General features: G+C 51.4%; 1 long non-coding RNA gene across 1 annotated transcript in view; it reads right to left on the bottom strand.

Annotated features, from left to right (window-relative positions):
* The window catches only part of LOC140478534 (uncharacterized), a 136341-nt gene extending 124540 nt beyond the window's left edge, over positions 1 to 11801 (bottom strand). Inside the window, exon 1 of the long non-coding RNA XR_011960786.1 lies at positions 11666 to 11801. This is a non-coding gene — a long non-coding RNA (uncharacterized lncRNA). The remainder of the gene's footprint in view (positions 1 to 11665) is intronic.
* Positions 11802 to 13569: the final 1768 nt, after the last annotated feature.

Below are 13569 nucleotides of genomic sequence, written 5' to 3' on the forward strand. Positions count from 1 at the left end.
CCTCAGAAATGACCCCTCTGACAGTGCAGCACTCCCTCTGTACTTAAGCCTCTGCCAGTGCAGCACTTCCTCAGTACTGACCCTCTGAAAGTTTGGCACTCCGTCAGTACTGACCCTCTGACATTGCAGCAATCCCTCAGTACAGATCCCTCTGACAGGGAAGCACTCCCTCAGAAATGACCCTCTGACAGTACAGCACTCCCTCAGAACTGACCCTCTGACAGTGCAGCACTCCCTCAGTACTGACCATCTGACACTGTGGCAATCCCTCAGTACTGGCACTCTGACAGTGCAGCACTCCCTGAGTACTGACCCTCTGACAGTGCAGCACTCCCTCAGTACTGACCATCTGACACAGTGGCACTCCCTCAGTACTGGCATTCTGACAGTGCAGCACTCCCTCAGTACTGACACTCTGACAGAGCAGCACTCCCTCATCAGTGACCCCACTGACAGTGCAACATTCACTCAGTACTGAACCTCTGACACTGTGTCACTCCCTCAGTACTGACCCTCTGACAGTGCAGCACTCCCTCAATACTGACCCTCTGAATCCAGAATCTTGTTTCCAGCATCTGTAGTCATTGTTTTTACCTAGCACTCCCTCAGTACTGACACTGAGAGTGAAGCACTCCCTCAGTACTGACCCTCTAACAGTGCAGCTCTCCCTCAGTCCTGACCATTTGACACTGTGGCACTCCCTCAGTACTGGCACTCTGACAGTGCAGCACTCCCTCAGTACTGACAATCTGACAGTGCAGCACTCCCTCATCAGTGACCCCACTGACAGTGCAACATTCATCAGTACTGAACCTCTGACAGAGTGGCACTCCCTGAGTTCTGAAACTCTGACAGTGCAGTGCTCCCTCAGTAAGGAGCCTCTGACATTGCAGCACTCCCACAGTGCTGACCCTCTGACAGTGTGGCATTCCCTCAGAACTGATCCTCTGACAGTGCAGTACTCCCTGAGTACTGAATCTCCGACAGTGCAGCACTCCCTCAGTACTGACCCTCTGACAGTGCAGCACTCCCTCAATACTGACCCTCTGACAGTGCAGCACTCCCTCAGTACTGACCATCTGACAGTTTGGCACTCCTTCAGTACTGACACTCTGACAGTTCAGTGCTCTCTCAGAACTGGCCCTCTGAGATTGCAGCACTCCCTCAGTACTGACAATCCAACAGTGCAGCACTCCCTCAGTACTGACCCTCTGACAGTGCAGCACTCTCTCAATACTGACCATCTGACAGTGCAGCACTCCCTCAGTACTGACCATCTGACACTGTGGCACTCCGTCAATACTGACCCTCTGAATCCAGAATCTTGTTTCAGGCATCTGCAGTCATTGTTTTTACCTAGCACTCCCTCAGTACTGACCCTCTGACAGTTCAGCACTCCCTCAATACTGACCCTCTGACAGTGCAGCACTCCCTCAGTACTGACCATCTGACAGTTTGGCACTCCTTCAGTACTGACACTCTGACAGTTCAGTGCTCTCTCAGAACTGGCCCTCTGAGATTGCAGCACTCCCTCAGTACTGACACTCCAACAGTGCAGCACTCCCTCAGTACTGACCATCTGACACTGTGGCACTCCCTCAATACTGACCCTCTGAATCCAGAATCTTGTTTCAGGCATCTGCAGTCATTGTTTTTACCTAGCACTCCCTCAGTACTGACACTCTGACAGTGAAACACTCGCTCAGTACTGAACCTTTGACAGTGCAGCACTCCCTCAGTTCTGACCATCTGACACTGTGGCACTCCTTCAGTACTTGCACTCTGACAGTGCAGCACCCACTCAGTACTGACACTCTAGCAGTGCAGCACTCCCTCATCAGTGACCCCACTGAGAGTGCAACATTCACTCAATACTGAACCTCTGACAGTGTGGCACTCCCTGAGTTCTGAAAATCTGACAGTGCAGTGCTCCCTCAGTAAGGAGCCTCTAACATTGGAGCACTCCCTCAGTGCTGACCCTCTGACAGTGTGGCAATCCCTCAGAACTGACCCTCTGACAGTGCAGCACTCCCTTAATACTGACACTCTGACAGTGCAGCACTCCCTTAAGACTGACACTCTGACAGTGCAGCACTCCCTCTGTACTGACCCTCTGACAGTGCAGCACTCCGTCAATAATGACCCTCTGACAGTGCAGCACTCCCTCAGTACTGACCATCTGACAGTGTGGCACTTATTCAGTACTGACACTCTGACATTGCAGCACTCCCTCAGTGCTGGCCCTCTGACAGTGTTGCACTCCCTCAGTACTGACCCACTGACAATGCAACACTCCCTCAGTACTGACACTCTCACAGTGCAGCACTCCCTCAGTACTGATCCTCTTTACAGTGTGGCACTACCATAGTACTGACCCCTCTGACAGTGCCGCAGTCCATCAGTACTGACCCTCTGACAGTGTCGCTCTCCTTCAGTACTGACACTCTCATAGTGCGGCACTCACTCAGTACTGACCATCTGACAGTTTGGCACTCCTTCAGTACTGACACTCTGACAGTGTGGCACTCCCACAGTATTGACCCTTGGGCAGTGCAGCACTCCCTCAGTACTGACCCTCTGACATTGCAGCACTCCCTCAGTACTGACCCTCTGACAGGGTGACACTCCCGCAGTACTAACCCTCTGACAGTGCAGCACTCCCTCAGTACTGACACTCTGACAGTGCAGCACTACCTCTGCACTGACCCTCTGACAGTGCGGAACTGCCTCATGGCTGACCCTCTGACAATGTGGCACTTCCTTAGTAATGAACGCTCTGACAGTGCAGCACTCCCTCAGTACTGGCCCTCTGACAGTTTGGCACTCCCTCAGTGCTGACCATCTGACATTGCAGCAATCCCTCAGTACAGATCCCTCTGACAGGGAAGCTCTCACTCAGAAATCACCGACTGAAAGTACAGCACTCCCTCAGAAATGACCCTCTGAAAGTGCAGCACTCCCTGAGTACTGACACTCTGACTGTGCAGCACTCCCACAGTAGTGACCATCTGACATTGGGCACTTCTTCAGTAATGACACTCTGACAGTGCAGCATACCTCAGTACTGACCCCTATGACAGTGCAGCACTCCCTGTATACTGACCCTCTGACAGGGCAGCACTCCCTCAGTACTGACACTCTGACAGTGCTGCACTCCCTGAGTACTGACACTCTGAGAGTGCAGTGCTCCCTCAGTAAGAGCCTCTGACATTGCAGCACTCCCTCAGTGCTGGTCCTCTGACAGTGTGGCACTCCCTCAGTACTGACCCACTGACAGTGTAGCACTCCCTCAGTACTGACCCTCCAACAGTGCAGCATACCTCAGTACTGACCCCTATGATAGTGCAGCACTCCCTCAGTACTGACCCTCTGACCACGCAGCATTCCCTCTGTACTCACCCTGTGACAATGCAGCACTCCCTCAATGCTGACCCTCTGACTCTGCAGCACTCCCTCAATACTGTCCCTCTGACAGTGTGGCACTCCCTCAGTACTGATCCTCTTTACAGTGTGGCACTACCTTAGTACTGACCCCTCTGACAGTACCGCAGTCCCTCAGTACTGACCATCTGACAGTGTGGCACTCCTTCAGTACTGACACTCTGACATTGCAGCACTCCCTCAGTGCTAGCCCTCTGACAGTGTGGCACTCCCTCAGTACTGACCCACTGACAGTGCAGCACTCCCTCAGTACTGACCCTCCAACAGTGCAGCATACCTCAGTACTGACCCCTATGATAGTGCAGCACTCCCTTAGTACTGACCCTCTGACCACGCAGCATTCCCTCTGTACTCACCCTGTGACAATGCAGCACTCCCTCAATGCTGACCCTCTGACTCTGCAGCACTCCCTCAATACTGTCCCTCTGACAGTGTGGCACTCCCTCAGTACTGATCCTCTTTACAGTGTGGCACTACCTTAGTACTGACCCCTCTGACAGTACCGCAGTCCCTCAGTACTGACCATCTGACAGTGTGGCACTCCTTCAGTACTGACACTCTGACATTGCAGCACTCCCTCAGTGCTAGCCCTCTGACAGTGTGGCACTCCCTCAGTACTGACCCACTGACAGTGCAGCACTCCCTCAATACTGACCATCTGACAGTGTGGCACTCCATCAGTACTGACAATCTGACAGTGCAGTGCTCCCTCAGAACTGGCCCTCTGACAGTGCAGCACTCCCTCAGTACTGACATGCTGACAGTGCAGCACTCCCTCATTACTGACCCTCCAACAGTGCAGCACTCCCTCAGTACTGACCCTCTGACAGTGCAGCACTCCCTCCGTACTGACACTCTGACTGTGCAGCACTCCCTCAGTACTGACCATCTGACAGTGTGGCACTCCCTCAGTATTGACCCTCTGACCGCGCAGCAGTCCCTCTGTACTCACCCCGTGACATTGCAGCACTACCTCAGTACTGACCATCTGACATTTTGGCACTCCCTCAGTACTGACACTTTGACATTGCAGCAATCCCTCAGATCTGACCCTCTGACAGTGTGGCTCTCCCTCTGTACTGACCCTCTGACAGTGTCGCACTCCTTCAGTACTGACCCCCTCACAGTGCGGCACTCACTCAGTACTGACCATCTGACAGTTTGGCACTCCTTCAGTACTGACACTTTGACAGTGTGGCACACCCTCAATACTGACCCTCTGACAGGGTGACACTCCCGCAGTCCTAACCCTCTGACAGTGCAGCACTACCTCCGTACTGACCCTCTGACAGTGCGGAACTGCCTCTTGACTGACCCTCTGACAATGTGGCACCTCCTCAGTAATGACCCCTCTGACAGTGCAGCAGTCCCTCTTTACTTACCCCTCTGACAGTTTGGCACTCCTTCAGTTCTGACCCTCTGACATTGCAGCAATCCCTGAGTACAGATACCTCTGACAGTGAAGCACTCCCTCAGAAATGACCCTCTGACAGTGCAGCAATCCCTGTGTACTGACACTCTGACTGTACAGCACTCCCTCAGTACTGACCGTCTGACAGTGTGGCACTCCTTCAGTCCTGACACTCTGACAGTGCAGTGCTCCCTCAGAACTGGCCCTCTGAGAGTGCAGCACTCCTTCAGTACTGACCTCCAACAGTGCAGCACTCCCTCAGTAGTGACCCTCTGACAGTGCAGCACTCCCTCAATACTGTCCCCTCTGACAGTGCAGCACTCCCTCAGCTTTTGCCCGAATGTTGATTTTATTGCTCCTCGGACACTGCCTGACCTGCTGTGCTCTTCCAGCACCACGAGTCCAGAATCTGGTTTCCACCATCTGCAGTCATTGTTTTTATCTAGCATTTCCTCAGTACTGACACTCTGACAGTGAAGCATTTCCTCAGTACTGACACTCTGACAGTGAAGCACTCCCTTAGTACTGACACTCTGACAGTGAAGCACTCCCTCATTGCTTGACCCACTGTCAGTGTGGCACTCCCTCAGTAGTGACCCTCTGACAGTGCAGCACTCCCTCAGTACTGACCATCTGACACTGTGTCACTCCCTCAGTACTGGCACTCTGACAGTGCAGCACTCCCTCAGTACTGACACTCTGACAGTGTGGCACTCCTTCAGTACTGACACTCTGACATTGACAGGGTGACACTCCCGCAGTACTAACCCTCTGACAGTGCAGCACTCCCTCAGTACTGACACTCTGACAGTGCAGCACTACCTCTGCACTGACCCTCTGACAGTGCGGAACTGCCTCATGGCTGACCCTCTGACAATGTGGCACTTCCTTAGTAATGAACGCTCTGACAGTGCAGCACTCCCTCAGTACTGGCCCTCTGACAGTTTGGCACTCCCTCAGTGCTGACCATCTGACATTGCAGCAATCCCTCAGTACAGATCCCTCTGACAGGGAAGCTCTCACTCTGAAATCACCGACTGAAAGTACAGCACTCCCTCAGAAATGACCCTCTGAAAGTGCAGCACTCCCTGAGTACTGACACTCTGACTGTGCAGCACTCCCACAGTAGTGACCTTCTGACATTGGGCACTTCTTCAGTACTGACACTCTGACAGTGCAGCATACCTCAGTACTGACCCCTATGACAGTGCAGCACTCCCTGTATACTGACCCTCTGACAGGGCAGCACTCCCTCAGTATTGACACTCTGACAGTGCCGCTCTCCCTGAGTACTGACACTCTGAGAGTGCAGTGCTCCCTCAGTAAGAGCCTCTGACATTGCAGCACTCCCTCAGTGCTGGTCCTCTGACAGTGTGGCACTCCCTCAGTACTGACCCACTGACAGTGTAGCACTCCCTCAGTACTGACCCTCCAACAGTGCAGCATACCTCTGTACTGACCCCTATGATAGTGCAGCACTCCCTCAATGCTGACCCTCTGACTCTGCAGCACTCCCTCAATACTGTCCCTCTGACAGTGTGGCACTCCCTCAGTACTGATCCTCTTTACAGTGTGGCACTACCTTAGTACTGACCCCTCTGACAGTACCGCAGTCCCTCAGTACTGACCATCTGACAGTGTGGCACTCCTTCAGTACTGACACTCTGACATTGCAGCACTCCCTCAGTGCTAGCCCTCTGACAGTGTGGCACTCCCTCAGTACTGACCCACTGACAGTGCAGCATTCCCTCAATACTGACCATCTGACAGTGTGGCACTCCATCAGTACTGACAATCTGACAGTGCAGTGCTCCCTCAGAACTGGCCCTCTGACAGTGCAGCACTCCCTCAGTACTGAAATGCTGACAGTGCTGCACTCCCTCATTACTGACCCTCCAACAGTGCAGCACTCCCTCAGTACTGACCCTCTGACAGTGCAGCACTCCCTCATTACTGACCCTCCAACAGTACAGCACTCCCTCAGTACTGACCATCTGACAGTGTGGCACTCCCTCAGTATTGACTCTCTGACCGCGCAGCAGTCCCTCTGTACTCACCCCGTGACATTGCAGCACTCCCTCAGTACTGACCATCTGACATTTTGGCACTCCCTCAGTACTGACACTTTGACATTGCAGCAATCCCTCAGATCTGACACTCTGACAGTGTGGCTCTCCCTCTGTACTGACCCTCTGACAGTGTCGCACTCCTTCAGTACTGACCCCCTCACAGTGCGGCACTCACTCAATACTGTCCCCTCTGACAGTGCAGCACTCCCTCAGCTTTTGCCCGAATGTTGATTTTATTGCTCCTCGGACACTGCCTGACCTGCTGTGCTCCTCCAGCACCACGAGTCCAGAATCTGGTTTCCACCATCTGCAGTCATTGTTTTTATCTAGCATTTCCTCAGTACTGACACTCTGACAGTGAAGCATTTCCTCAGTACTGACACTCTGACAGTGAAGCACTCCCTTAGTACTGACACTCTGACAGTGAAGCACTCCCTCATTGCTTGACCCACTGTCAGTGTGGCACTCCCTCAGTAGTGACCCTCTGACAGTGCAGCACTCCCTCAGTACTGACCATCTGACACTGTGTCACTCCCTCAGTACTGGCACTCTGACAGTGCAGCACTCCCTCAGTACTGACACTCTGACAGTGTGGCACTCCTTCAGTACTGACACTCTGACATTGACAGGGTGACACTCCCGCAGTACTAACCCTCTGACAGTGCAGCACTCCCTCAGTACTGACACTCTGACAGTGCAGCACTACCTCTGCACTGACCCTCTGACAGTGCGGAACTGCCTCATGGCTGACCCTCTGACAATGTGGCACTTCCTTAGTAATGAACGCTCTGACAGTGCAGCACTCCCTCAGTACTGGCCCTCTGACAGTTTGGCACTCCCTCAGTGCTGACCATCTGACATTGCAGCAATCCCTCAGTACAGATCCCTCTGACAGGGAAGCTCTCACTCTGAAATCACCGACTGAAAGTACAGCACTCCCTCAGAAATGACCCTCTGAAAGTGCAGCACTCCCTGAGTACTGACACTCTGACTGTGCAGCACTCCCACAGTAGTGACCATCTGACATTGGGCACTTCTTCAGTACTGACACTCTGACAGTGCAGCATACCTCAGTACTGACCCCTATGACAGTGCAGCACTCCCTGTATACTGACCCTCTGACAGGGCAGCACTCCCTCAGTATTGACACTCTGACAGTGCCGCTCTCCCTGAGTACTGACACTCTGAGAGTGCAGTGCTCCCTCAGTAAGAGCCTCTGACATTGCAGCACTCCCTCAGTGCTGGTCCTCTGACAGTGTGGCACTCCCTCAGTACTGACCCACTGACAGTGTAGCACTCCCTCAGTACTGACCCTCCAACAGTGCAGCATACCTCTGTACTGACCCCTATGATAGTGCAGCACTCCCTCAATGCTGACCCTCTGACTCTGCAGCACTCCCTCAATACTGTCCCTCTGACAGTGTGGCACTCCCTCAGTACTGATCCTCTTTACAGTGTGGCACTACCTTAGTACTGACCCCTCTGACAGTACCGCAGTCCCTCAGTACTGACCATCTGACAGTGTGGCACTCCTTCAGTACTGACACTCTGACATTGCAGCACTCCCTCAGTGCTAGCCCTCTGACAGTGTGGCACTCCCTCAGTACTGACCCACTGACAGTGCAGCACTCCCTCAATACTGACCATCTGACAGTGTGGCACTCCATCAGTACTGACAATCTGACAGTGCAGTGCTCCCTCAGAACTGGCCCTCTGACAGTGCAGCACTCCCTCAGTACTGACATGCTGACAGTGCAGCACTCCCTCATTACTGACCCTCCAACAGTGCAGCACTCCCTCAGTACTGACCCTCTGACAGTGCAGCACTCCCTCATTACTGACCCTCCAACAGTACAGCACTCCCTCAGTACTGACCATCTGACAGTGTGGCACTCCCTCAGTATTGACTCTCTGACCGCGCAGCAGTCCCTCTGTACTCACCCCGTGACATTGCAGCACTCCCTCAGTACTGACCATCTGACATTTTGGCACTCCCTCAGTAGTGACACTTTGACATTGCAGCAATCCCTCAGATCTGACGCTCTGACAGTGTGGCTCTCCCTCTGTACTGACCCTCTGACAGTGTCGCACTCCTTCAGTACTGACCCCCTCACAGTGCGGCACTCACTCAGTACTGACCATCTGACAGTTTGGCACTCCTTCAGTACTGACACTTTGACAGTGTGGCACTCCCTCAATACTGACCCTCTGACAGGGTGACACTCCCGCAGCCCTAACCCTCTGACAGTGCAGCACTACCTCCGTACTGACCCTCTGACGGTGCGGAACTGCCTCATGACTGACCCTCTGACAATGTGGCACCTCCTCAGTAATGACCCCTCTGACAGTGCAGCAGTCCCTCTTTACTTACCCCTCTGACAGTTTGGCACTCCTTCAGTTCTGACCCTCTGACATTGCAGCAATCTCTGAGTACAGATACCTCTGACAGGGAAGCACTCCCTCAGAAATGACTCTCTGACAGTGCAGCACTCCCTGTGTACTGACACTCTGACTGTACAGCACTCCCTCAGTACTGACCGTCTGACAGTGTGGCACTCCTTCAGTCCTGACACTCTGACAGTGCAGTGCTCCCTCAGAACTGGCCCTCTGAGAGTGCAGCACTCCTTCAGTACTGACCTCCAACAGTGCAGCACTCCCTCAGTAGTGACCCTCTGACAGTGCAGCACTCCCTCAATACTGTCCCCTCTGACAGTGCAGCACTCCCTCAGCTTTTGCCCGAATGTTGATTTTACTGCTCCTCGGACACTGCCTGAACTGCTGTGCTCTTCCAGCACCACGAGTCCAGAATCTGGTTTCCACCATCTGCAGTCATTGTTTTTATCTAGCATTTCCTCAGTACTGACACTCTGACAGTGAAGCACTCCCTTAGTACTGACACTCTGACAGTGAAGCACTCCCTCATTGCTTGACCCACTGTCAGTGTGGCACTCCCTCAGTAGTGACCCTCTGACAGTGCAGCACTCCCTCAGTACTGACCATCTGACACTGTGTCACTCCCTCAGTACTGGCACTCTGACAGTGCAGCACTCCCTCAGTACTGACACTCTGACAGTGCAGCACTCACTCAGTACTGAACCTCTGACAGTGTGGCACTCCCTCAGTTCTGAAACGCTGACAATGCAGCACTCCCTCAGAACTGGCCCTCTGACAGTGTGGTTCTCCCTCAGTACTGACCCTCTGACAGTGTGGCACTCCCTCAGTACTGACACTCTGACAGTGAAGCACTACTCCCTCATTCCTTGACCCTCTGACAGCTGACACTCCCTCAGTACTGACCCACTGACAGTGCAGCACTCCCTCAGTACTGACACTCTGACAGTGCAGCACTCCCTCAGTTCTGATCCTCTGACAGTGTGGCACTACCTCAGTACTCACAATCTGACAATGCAGCACTCCCTCAGTACTGACTCTCTGACAGTGCTGCACTACCTCCGTACTGACCCTCTGACAGTGCGGAACTGCCTCATGACTGACCCTCTGACAATGTGGCACCTCCTCAGTAATGACCCCTCTGACAGTGCAGCACTCCCTCAGTACTTACCCCTCTGACAGTTTGGCACTCCCTCAGTACTGACCCTCTGACAGTGTGACACTCCCTCAGTACTGACCCTCTAACAGCACAACACTCCCTCAGTGTTGACCCTCTGGCAGTGCAGCACTCCCTCGGTACTGAACCTCTTTTTGTCTTCGGAAATTGGGGTCATTTTGTTGTTCAGATTCTGAGGAAGCATTAGAGAGACACACAAACCAAGCCCTGTCTGAAACTCTCTGCAATAGATAATTCTGAGGCACAGAGTCACAGAGATGCACAGCTTGGAAATGGACCCTCCTGTCCAACTCATCAATACCAACCAGATATTCTCATCTCATTTCATTCCATTTGCTAGCATTTGGCTGATATCCCTCTAAACCCTTCCTATTCACATAATCATCCTGATGACATTTCAATGTCGCAATTGTACCAGCCCCCATCACTTCCTCTGGCATGTACCTGCATGCCCTTGAATAAGTGTTCACACATTCATAATGTCGATACAAACTCTAATAAACACCAACCTACAAAATGCTATCATTGTCATTTTCAACCGACACTTAGTTTCTTCATTACGCTGATTTTAACAGAGGTAAAGAAACAGAGTTAGTGACCATCCACCGTGACCCTGTTATAAAACTTATTTTCAAATGTGGCTTGCATGTTATTCCCACACCCTCAAAAATTTGCCTGGAAGGTGGGGGTGGGGTGTACTCACCTGCTGCAGTCCTTGGGTGTCCCAGAGTGATGTTAGGGAGGGAGCTCCAGAATTTTGACCTGAACCATGTAAAGAGCTCTCTTACTGGAGTGCCTTTTTAACATTGGGAAGTTATTATAGACCAGGAGGACCCAAGAGCTGCTGTCTTGTCAGCGAGAGAGGCCTGGTGGGTCACACACCTCAGGTGAGGGGAGAGGTTGAGAATCTTGGGCTTTCATGGTCATTTCAGACATGATAGAGATCGAACCAACAATGTTGGCATCACGAACCTGTTAGCTGTGGTAACTGACCCTCCTTTGTAGCAGAGGGATTCAATCCCTTGAACAGAGCAAGCTTGAGAATTCAAAACTAAAATCAATCTGTACGGACGCGCTAGAGACCTGAAACATCAATACAGAGATTGCTGAAGAAGCTAATCATGTCCAGCAGCATCTCTGAAGGGAGAGGGAGAAAGAGACAGAGAGAGAGTTCACCTTTTCATCCAGTGATTTCTGCGGGAAAGTTCCTTCAGAACAGACCGTTTTGAAGAAGGGTCACTTGAAATGCGAATTGTTCTTCTCCCTCTTCACCGTTGCTACCTGCTGAATTTCCCCAGCCATCTGTTTGCTTGAGAATTTGATCTGACCTGATCCTAGCGTCACTGAGTAATTCAGTCTGTGTTCAATGCCCTGAGGCTGCTTCTGCTGAAAGTTGACAAACAGGTTTAAGGCTTTGTAAGGTGTTGTATTCCGAGGGTGGGGTATATGGGACAGCAGATACAGAACACAGGCACTTCACAAAGATCCTTCTCAATTTAACTTTGTGATGTTAATTCAGAAGGAACAACTCAGACTTAACATTTCAGTTAATCAGCCAAGGGGAGTATATATGTCATGGCAAAGATTTGTTTTAAAGACTGTACAGAACCGAACATTAGTGACTATGTTTGTACGTAAAGGTTTTTTGTGAATGAAGTCTCCTTTTGAAAGTGATATAAATATTTTTTTGAGGGGGATCGAGGATCTTGAGCTTGTGGATACAATACCATTATCCCTAATCTTTCTTAAATAACGCTAGACAAGTTAGATACTTCCCGGGTATAGGCATCAAACGGTCATCAACGGGGAGGAGATGGTGGGATTGTCATGGGGGGGGTCAATGTTGCCTCACCCCACCCGTGTTTGATTCCAGCCTCGGGCAACTGTCTGTGTGGAGTTGGCACATTCTCCCAGCGCCTGGGAAATGAATATTCAAGGCTACACGTGCTATCGTAAGGACAGACTGACGGGCAGAGGGGGTGGTGTGGCCTTGTTGGTAAGGGAGGATATTCAGTCCCTTGCGCGGGGGGACCTAGAGTCAGGGGATGTAGAGTCAGTGTGGATAGAGCTTCGAAACACTAAGGGTAAAAAGACCCTCATGGGAGTCATCTCCAGGCCCCCAAACAGTAGTCTGGATGTCGGATGTAAGTTGAATCAGGAGCTGAAATTAGCTTGTCGCAAAGATGTTACTACAGTTGTTATGGGGGATTTTAACATGCAGGTAGACTGGGAGAATCAGGATGGTATCGGGCCTCAAGAAAGAGACTTTGTGGAGTGCCTCAGAGATGGATTTTTAGAGCAGCTGGTGCTGGGGCCGACTAGGGATAAGGCGATTCTGGATCTGGTATTGTGTAACGAACCAGAATTGGTCAGTGACCTCGAAGTGAAGGAGCCATTGGGAAGTAGTGACCATAATACAATAAGCTTGAATCTGCAATTTGAGAGGGAGTGGGTACAATCGGAAGTGACAATATTTCAGTTGAATAAAGGGAAATATGGAGCTATGAGGGAGCAACTGGCCAAAGTTCAATGGTGCAATACCTTAACAGGGAAGACCGTGGAGGAACAATGGCGGATATTTCTGTGTATAATGCAGAAGTTGCAGGATCAGTTCATTCCTAAAAGGAAGAAAAATCCCAGGAGGAGACATGGGCGGCCGTGGCTGACGAGGGAAGTAAAGAAACATATAAAGTTAAAAGAGAAAAAGTATAACTTAGCGAAGATAAGTGGGAAAACTGAGGACTGGGAAGCTTTTAAAGAACAACAGAGGATTAGTAAGAAGGAAATACGCAGAGAAAAAATGAGGTATGAAGGTAAACTGGCCAAGAATATAAAGGAGGATAGTAAAAGCTTTTTTTAGGTATGTCCAAGGCAAAGAAATGGTTAGGACAAAAATTGGGCCCTTGAAGACAGAAACCGGGGAATATATTACTGGGAACAAAGAAATGGCAGAGGAATTAAATGGGTACTTCAGATCTGTGTTCACTGGGGAAGACACAAGCAATCTCCCTGAGGTAACAGTGGCTGAAGGACCTGAACTTAAGGGAATTTATATTTGCCAGGATTTGGTGTTGGAGAAA

This window comes from Chiloscyllium punctatum, chromosome 6 (assembly GCF_047496795.1).
Source record: "Chiloscyllium punctatum isolate Juve2018m chromosome 6, sChiPun1.3, whole genome shotgun sequence".
Taxonomy (NCBI): Eukaryota; Metazoa; Chordata; class Chondrichthyes; order Orectolobiformes; family Hemiscylliidae; genus Chiloscyllium; species Chiloscyllium punctatum.